Here is a 9,585-nt window from a genome sequence, read left to right as displayed (position 1 = left end):
CGAAATATTCTTCACCCATAAAAGGAAATAAAATTTCCTCTCTCTCTTTCTCTCTCTCTTTCTCTCTCTCTGTCTCTCTCTCTGTCTCTCTGTCTCTCTTTCACACACACACATACACACACATACACACAAGCACACATAGACACACACACACATAAACACACACATACACACAAACACACGTAGACACACATAGACACACATAAAACCACACAGACACACACAAACATGCACACACACACATACACTAGAACATGAAAAACATACTATATGAAAGACATCAGGAACAAAGTGTATATTATGTAATCAAAAGTACCCAGAATATTCATTAGAAACTGAATCACTGTACATTGCTGACTATTAGGATCTGGAGGGAGCAGGACGTGGGGAATAGTGACTGCTTGAAAAATACTGGATTTTGTTGGTGAATAATCAAAATCTTTTGGGCTGAGAGAAATTAATGCCAGAAAGAAAACCTAGCAACATCATAAATGTACGAAACTCCAGGGAGTTGCATATGGCTAAATTTGGTTTGTGAATTTCAATTCAATAAGCAAAAGATTAAAAAGATATGATGGAGAGACACAGGCTTGTTCCTTAGGAGAGAGTTGCTGACACTGTCCTACATTATCTGTGTATCTAATACCTGAAAACTATAGTTGTAGAACTATATGTTTCAATATTTCTATTCCTGTTCATTCAATCTTTGGACTTAGTTATTTTCAGGAATAATTTTAAATTCTTTTAAAATGGCAGTTAATCTGGCTGTCTTTACATTTTGTTCTTTAATTGAAAATAGGTTTTTTTAAGCTCCATCCATTTGCCTAAGAATTTCATGAATTCATTGCTTTTAATAGCTGAGTTGTACTCCAGTGTGTAAATGTACCACACTTTCTGCATCCATTCCTCTATTGAGGGACATGTGGGTTCTTTCCAGCTTCTGGCTATTATAAATAAGGCTGCTATGAACATAGTGGAGCATGTGTCATTATTACATGTTGGAGCATCTTCTGGGCTGGAGCATGCCCAGGAGTGGTATAGCTAGATCCTCAGGTAATATGTCCAATTTTCTGGAGAACTGCCAGACTGATTTCGAGTGGTTGCACCAGCTTGCAATCCCATCAGCAATGGAGGAGTGTTCCTCTTTCTCCACATCCTCACCAGCATTTGCTGTCCAGGGAGTTTTTGATCTTGGCCATTCAGACTGGTGTGAGGTGGAATCTCAGGTTTGTTTTGATTTGCAGTTCCCTAGTGACTAAGGATGTTGAACATTTCTTTAGGTGCTTCTCCACCATTCATGCTTTTGCTCACATAATATATCCTGATTACAGGTTCTCTTTCTTCTGCTTCTCCCACTGCCTCCCAGGTCCCTCTGACCCAGATCCACTGCCTGTCTCTCATTAGAAAAGAACATATTTCTTTCTTTTACTTTCTCTCTTTTTAATACAACATGGTTTTATTTCTGTTGCCACAAAATTCAGTTTTCCATCTTAGAGACTTGGGTATTGACTGCACTGTGGGAAGTCTCCAGAGAACACAGGGGGCTGTGGACACAGTTGGTGACAGTGGGTAGCATTTCTCTGCTGAGAAGTCCCCAGACTATCCCAACAATGCAGATTTTCTGACAAGATGTGAAAGCCCAAATTTGTGGTTCTTGAATCTTTTCTGTCATTTTCCCATTTTTCTTGCAACTTTGGGAAATTTCCACTCAAGGTCATATATTTTCCCCTGTCTACCTCACAACTGTTAAAGAAAAATGAGAAGTTTTACACCGAATTCCTTTACATTTCCTATCATCTGGCCTATAAAGTAAAATGGCATTATCCGTGTTGTGTGAAAATGAGCAAAACAAACAGCTTATTTAGCTGTGGTTAGGAAAGGAACCCTTAATAAGCATGCAAGGCTTCTGAAAGTCTCACAGCGTTACACAGAGATCACTTGTTTGCTTTAAAAAGTATACACTTTTCTATTTGTCCAACTCAAACCTTGCCATTCCTCCTCTGTCCAGGCAAACGGAAGCAGAGAACTAAGCAGTTATATAATCTGAAAATATAGATTTTCCAAAAACAAGTAATTAAAACATGCTTTTCTTAGTAACTGAGATTTGGGATTCTTAGAAGGAGCATCTTATAATGCCGTGCCTGTAGTTGGATGTACCCAGAAGGTCAGCCTGGGTGTCTAAGACCAGACTTCCTCTCAGCCTTAGGAGTTGAAAGAAATACAGTCTTTCTTTTCCTTCAGTTTAACCAGAGAAATATTAGATAATAGTCTTTCCTTATCCAGTGGCCATTGTAATGTCAGTAGAGAAATACTACAGATAGGATTACCTGCCAGAAAATTGATTTTATTACAGATGTTTTCCTCGGTAGAAAAAAATTATCAGGAAAATTGGTCTAAAGCTACATAGAAAAATTTTTTACATTTTGTGTGTGTGTGTGCTTGGTTGAAGGATTCAACCCGGATAGGTCCTTGTGCATATTAGGGATACACTTTATCATTGGGCTATGCCTCCCACCTCCCAGGTATCCTTATTCCAGAACAAGCTCTCACAAACAACACAGGACTGAAACAAATCACTTACTAAAATCCTTGAAAGTAAGCAGTGCAGTTCACAGGCAATTCGAAAGTTGGCTTCTCATCATTATTTCCAATTTTTTTCCTAAATCACATTGTGCCTACAGGTTGCCATCCATTACATGGCAGTCATAGGAGATGTGTGGTTGTGTAGATTCTATTAATAGTTTTATTTATTTTTCCCAAATATTGTTCTCCCTTGGTCCCCTTTCCCAGAGTTCTTCAACCTATCTTCCTTGCATCTGAGGGTAATCTCCCTCCCTCTCTCTGGGCATCCCCCTTCCCTGATGTATATAGTTTCAGCAGGTTTAGGCACATCATCTTCCACTGAGGCCATACAAGGCAGTCCTCTGCTCTGTATGTGCCAGGGATCATGGACCAGCAATGTATGCTCCTTGGTTCATGGCCCTGCATCTGGGAGCTCCCAGGGGTTTCAAGTTAGTTGACACATCTGGTCTTCCTATAGAGTTAACTTTCCCTTCAGCTTCCAAAATGCTTCTCCTAACTTCTCCATAGGGGTCCTCTCCTCAGTCCAATGCTTGGCTGTAAGTATCTGCGTCTGTCTCAATATCTCAGGGTAGAGACTGGCTAGAGTCTCTCAGAAAACAGCCATTCCAGGCTCTTGTCTGCAAGCACAACATAGCATCAGTGTCAAGGTCTGGTGCCCACCCATGGGATGGAACCCAAGTTGGACTGGTCATCGGACAGCTTTTCCTTCAGTCTCTGCTTCCTTCTTGTCCCTGTATTTCTTTTAGACAGGAACAAATCTGGGTCAAAAATTTTGATGGTGGGTTGGTGACCCCATCCCTCCACTGGGAGCCCTATGTATCTACAGGAGGTAGACTCTTCAGTTTTTATGTCCCCACTGTTGGGCATTTCAGCTAAGGTTACCCACACCAAGTCCTGGGTGTTCCCCACATCCCAGGTCTCTGGACACTGCAGAGGCTCCTTTCACCCCTCACCTCCAGGAGTCAGCCCTCTCATCTCCATCAATTCTTCTGGCCCTCTGGGCCTCTCTGCTGTCTCCTCTCAAGGCCAATCCTGGAGCTTTCTCCCCACCAGCCAGGTCCTTCCCTCCCTCTGCTTCCTTCAAAAGCATCTTCAACAAATGGTGCTGGTCTAACTGGTGATCTGCTTGCCGAGGAACGCAAATTGATTCATATTGATCACCATGCACAAAGCTCAAGTCCAAATGGATCACGGACCTCCACATAAAGCCAGATACAATGAATCTCAAAGAAGTAAAAGTGGGAAGTAGCCTTGAACACTGTGGCACAGGGGAAATTTTCCTTAACAGAATACAAAAAGCTCAGGCTCTAAGATGAACAATTCTTAAATGTGACCTCATGAAGCTGAAAGGCTTCTATAAGGCAAAGGATGCTGCCAACTGGACAAAATGGCATCAAACAGATTGGGAAAAGATCAACTCTTTTCAGACCCTGCCTGCCACCCTCATCAACCTAAATTTATGTTTGTTCTCTTTCTCTTAAAAAGATCAATATCAAAACAAATAAAATGTGACATGCCAAAGTTTACCAAAACAAAATGCACATGTGTGTGTATGTGTGTGTGTGTGTGTGGTTGTGTGTGTGTGTGTGTGTGTGTATGATACATTTTTTTGTTGGACAACTACTCCTGGGCATAGGGCCTATTATGGAATATGGTTTTAACAGTGACATTCCACTGGACAAAATTTAATTTCCATTTTCCAGTAGGTGTCAATTACAAATAGCATCTTTGTTGTTTGGTGGGACACAGTGTCCAATTCCTATTCTAGATACTAGGAATTTTATTTGTTTTGAACGTCTGCAGGCGTTATGCATGCTATCCCTGTCTCTGTGAGTTCCCCTGTTTATCAGCCCTATTGCATCCAGAAGACTTCAATTTCAATGGACTCTTGTAAAGACTGTCCACACTAGCTGCATACTTACTAGGCTACTAATATGCAGCAGAGTGAAAGGTCTGGCTTCCAATATCACAAGAAAAGATAGAAGGTGACTTTATTGGCTCAGCTTGGATCGAGATTGCTTTGCAATCCACTGTATTAAACTATAGACTCTAACTGGCCAGACCTGGGCTATGGGACAACTTTTGTGGCCAGAATGTTAAACTCATCCTCCTTAGGCTGCTAAGAACTGCCATATGGTTAGTGACTCCATACCAGAAAATTAAGTTTCTGTTTTTTATAGTAAATGGGAATAGAAATGTGTTAGACTCCATGAGTAATGGCATTCTTAGAGTTTTAAATATTCCCTTGACAGTGTTTTCAAATGAGACAGTTGGCCAAAGAGCCATTGAGCACACACCACATTATCTTCAGTTTGCCAAATAAGAGAAAAGATTATAGAGTAGGAAATGAATAAGAAAAATGCATAACAAAATTATGACTTAGCTACACATATATATTTACCCATAGGTCAAAATGACAAAATCAAACATAATTTATTCATTGAGTTAGTAGGTTTAATTGTATTGAGAAAGGATAGCTTATCTATAAAATATGTATGACATGATTTTGGAGCTCTAATTTATGCAGATGTGAGCTTCTGGTTATGAATAGTTCCCAAAATAGATTACATTTGGGTTTTAATCTTCATAACGTATTCTAGCACCTCAATTGAATATACAAAGGGTATAAATGGGACGATCCTAAGCACTACTGTACTGTGAACCAAGCAGTGCATTAAATGTTAAACAGAGTTTGCTAAAATCCCAGAAAAGTTTTACCAATGTCATTTTACCTTCTGAGTTAAATTTGTATTTAACTGCCTAAAACATATTAGATTTTCCAAAATAGTGATTTGCATTGTACTTGCTAACATCAAAGGAATTAAAATTTCCACTATCAATCCTATAATAAACAATACATCTCTGAAACACTGGCATTATATTCCTTATGTGTTAGGTAAAGGGAGGAAGGCTTGCATGTTGTTTGTAGAAGCAGCACGTGATAAGAAGAGATATGTAAACAAAAATCAGATTTCTCAATACTTCAAAGACTCTAATATAAAAACCAGATTAAATATTGTCACAAGAAGTGTATCACATTAAAATTGTAAGTATGTGAAATCACATGGTAAGTGTTTCATCAAATGGACATAATGTGCCACTGGTAACTATGTTTCCAAATTTTCTAATGATCCTATAATACAAAGTCATTGAATATTGCATTTCATAACTTCTGATAGACACTTTATGAGCCAACATAGATCAATCAGCCAAAGGGAAAGGAACTTCTGATCTTTTAGAGCAAAACCTGCTGTAATGATACTGATAGTAAGTAGAGAATTAAAAGGTGTGGTGTTCTAGGAAAATAAATCACCAAGGAACAATCTATGGAAGTATTAATTTTTAAAAATACCAACACAAGAATCTCTGTCTCTGTCTCTCTCTCTCTCTTTCTCTCTCTCTTTCTCTCTCTCTCTCTCTCTCTCTCTCTCTCTCTCTCTCTCTCTCACACACACACACACACACACACACACACATACCTTCCCTCCATTCCTTCCTCCACTCCCATCCCTCAAGGTTAGTTGGATAATATGTACATATACTCCAGGAAACAACCCCATGTGTCAATCTTGAATTTCCAACAAATTTGAGACAGGGTCCTTTTTCTTTGCAGCATGGTATGCCAGGATCAGTGACTCTGGGAAGACACATAAAGCCTACAGGCACTGAAGGGAAAACAGAAACACAAGGCACTGCCACACTGATCCCAGTGTTGTTTCTCCTGGAATCCTTAAAACATGACAAAATGTAACCTGAATATTCATCTTGCTTAATCTGTAGGTAGCTCATAACAGACTCCCCCTGCTTTATCCCACCATCTGTATAATCTATCAACTGTTGCACTGTGAATCTTTTGATTACCTCAAGGAGGTTCATTCGATTTATATAAAATAACAAGAACAGAGACAAGGTAAAGTAGGCTACTTTATGTTTCAATGTAAGTAACAACTCTACTTATGTTGTTCCCTAAAGCAAAGTTTCACTCTCTGCTTCTTGCTGACCACACTCTTGCTTCTCCTGCATATTCCCATGCTACTAGGATAAAATGATCCAATAACTTATATTGGGTTTACTGCACTAACTTTTATGTTTAATTAATGCATATTGCATGTATTTTTGTCTGTGTGATACTTCTGGTGCTTGACTTTAATCTTTTGATGTAATAACAAAGTTAATATGTCTTCATAGAGTTTATACTAGACTTTATATCTATCTCCCTTTTATTGGGTGCTTTAATTACTTATGAGGTTTCAATGGCTTTGATTGTCATATTAAAGTTACTTAACATTCAGTGATAGTCTCATATTTAATACATTCAATAATATGCTTCTGCATAATGCTGTAATCCTTATTTGCTGTTCTCTATATGGGCATTTCTCTGCTCTCTTGAATTCTCCTTGCCAGTTTAGGTAAATATTCTAATTTAATGCCGAAAATGTCCGTTTAAACCTGTGATCATTTTCCTTTGTAAAAGTCCCAAGTATTCAGTAAAATCAAACTTAAAAATTTGGATTTCAATACTTATCTTTCCCAATAATATATACTATTTTGTAATTATATATAACGGTAGCAAGATTAAGTTCACAGTCAGAAAGAAGCCTTGGTCAAGAGTTTATATTCGACAAGAACCTAGGAGCAGCATGGGACAAGAGCCTTCTAGTTTCCCTCTGGTCCCAAAGCTGATCCTGTGCGACAGAGCTCCATATACAAACACTGTTAGAGGAGTACCAACACAGCTGTGAGAATAGTTAAGACCACCACTTATTCTCAAATTTCTGTCCCAACAGGAACCAGCCCAGAGCCATCAGGACACAGGAATCAAAGAACAGCTGGGGACAGGATCCTTCTGGTTTCTGTCAGCAGCCCAGAGCTGACCCTGTTTCACAGCTCTCTGTACCAAAATTCCTCCAGGAGAGAACTGGTCTCCAAGGAGTACTGACACACAGGTTTGTAGGAGGGACAAGCCACAGTCAGAGACAGCAAGACCAGCTAACACCAGAGATAACCAGATGGCCGGAGACAAGGACAAGAATATAAGAAATAGAAACCAAAGCTATTTGGCATCATCAAAACCCAGTTCTATTACCTAGATACCCCAACACACCAGAAAATCAAGATTCTGGTTTAAAATTATATCTTATTATGATGGCAGAGGACTTTAAGAAAGACATAAATAACTCCCTTAAAGAAATACAGGAGAATACCCTTAAAGAGGAAGCACAAAAATCCCTTAAAAAATTACAGAAAAATACAGCCAAGCAGGTGAAGGAATTGAACAGAGGAACTGAATCCTCAACTAAGGAAACTCGAAAGGCCGAGAACCATCTAAAGAAATGTTCAACATCTCTAGTCATCAGGGAAATGCAAATCAATAGAACTCTGAGATACCACCTCACACCAGTCAAAATGGCTGGTCTGTAACTCAGGCAACAGCAGATGCTGTCAAGGATGTAGAAAAAAAGGAACACTACTCCATTGTTGGTAGGATTGCAAGCTGGTACAAGCACTCTGGTAATCAGTCTGGTGGTTTCTCAGAAAACTGGACATAGTACTACCTGAAGACTCAGTTATACCATTCCTGGGCATATACCCACAAGATGCTCCACTATATTCATAGCAGTCATATTTAAAAGAGCCAGAAGCTGGAACAACCCAGATATCCCTCAACAGAGGAATATATACATTTACACAATGGAATACTACTCAGCTACCAGAAACAATGACTTCATGGAATTCACAGGCAAATGAATGGAACTTGAAAATATCATCCCGAGTGAGGTAACTGGGTCACAAAAGAGCAAACAGGCTATATGCTCACTGATAAGTGGATGTCAGTCTAAAAGTTAGGAGTACCCAAGATTCAATTCACAGACCATATAAAGCCTCAAAAGGACAATCAAATGTGGATGTCTCAGTGCTCCTTAGAAGGGTGGACAAATACACAAGGAAATATGGAGACAAAGTGTAGAACAGATAATGAAGGAACGGCCATCCGGAGACTGCTCCATCAGAGGATCCATCCCATATACAACAACCAAACCCAGGCGTTATTGTAGATGCTGCGAAGTTCTTGCTGATGGAAATCTGGAAAGGGGAAACAAATAAAATGTAAATAAAGAAAAATATCCAAATGAATAAATAAACATAAATAAATAAATAAATAAATAAATAAATAAATAAATAAAGTCACATTAAAGATAGTATTTATTTCACAACATTCCAAATATTTCTTAAATTCTAAGCACTTTATTACAATAGGTTTATTTCTAGGTGATTCCCAAAAATCATTCCTGTGACTATTTAAAATGCACTTAGCTCTCCTATTTATTCAAGCGGATAACTCTATGAAATATGTCAGTATTTTCAATTTATAATTTGTTCATTAAACTGTAACTCATCTTGATGAAAGGTATACCATATATGTGCACTTTAATGAACACGCAATCCTTGTGTAAATATATAACATACATAAATATACATGTGTGAATTATGTATAAATTCAGATCAAGAGGCAAGTACATTGTATCTTATGTATGCTAATGCATTGCAATGAAACTTTATCTTTGAATTTTGGAATTGTGTATAAAGATGATTGCTTTCATTTTTTCATGAATTTACCCATCAATTTATTAATTCATGCCTGTATACTTCTAACTAAATTCATTTACATAAAGGAGCTGTGTCACCTGGTAAATTAATTAACATTGGTCAACTTTAAATATTTAATGTGTTCCAGTCTTATTCTAGCAAATTAAACTCAATTTACAATTACCTATTAGTGATAATTTGTCTGAAACTGTATGGCAATACTTAATCTCAAAATATTTACAGTCTGAGTAAAACATTTTTCTTCTGCAATCTCTTCACTTTCTTTACCTGGGATCTGTTGTACTTATAATATTGTGTAATAATCAGGTCAGAACAGATGATGGTAAAAATAGCATTCCTTTTAAATGCCTGTAATAGTAATGTGTTTAAAAACATTGAATACAAAACCAAGAT

Source organism: Apodemus sylvaticus, chromosome 10, assembly GCF_947179515.1.
Source record: "Apodemus sylvaticus chromosome 10, mApoSyl1.1, whole genome shotgun sequence".
NCBI classification, from domain to species: Eukaryota; Metazoa; Chordata; class Mammalia; order Rodentia; family Muridae; genus Apodemus; species Apodemus sylvaticus.
This window is presented reverse-complemented; position numbering follows the sequence as displayed.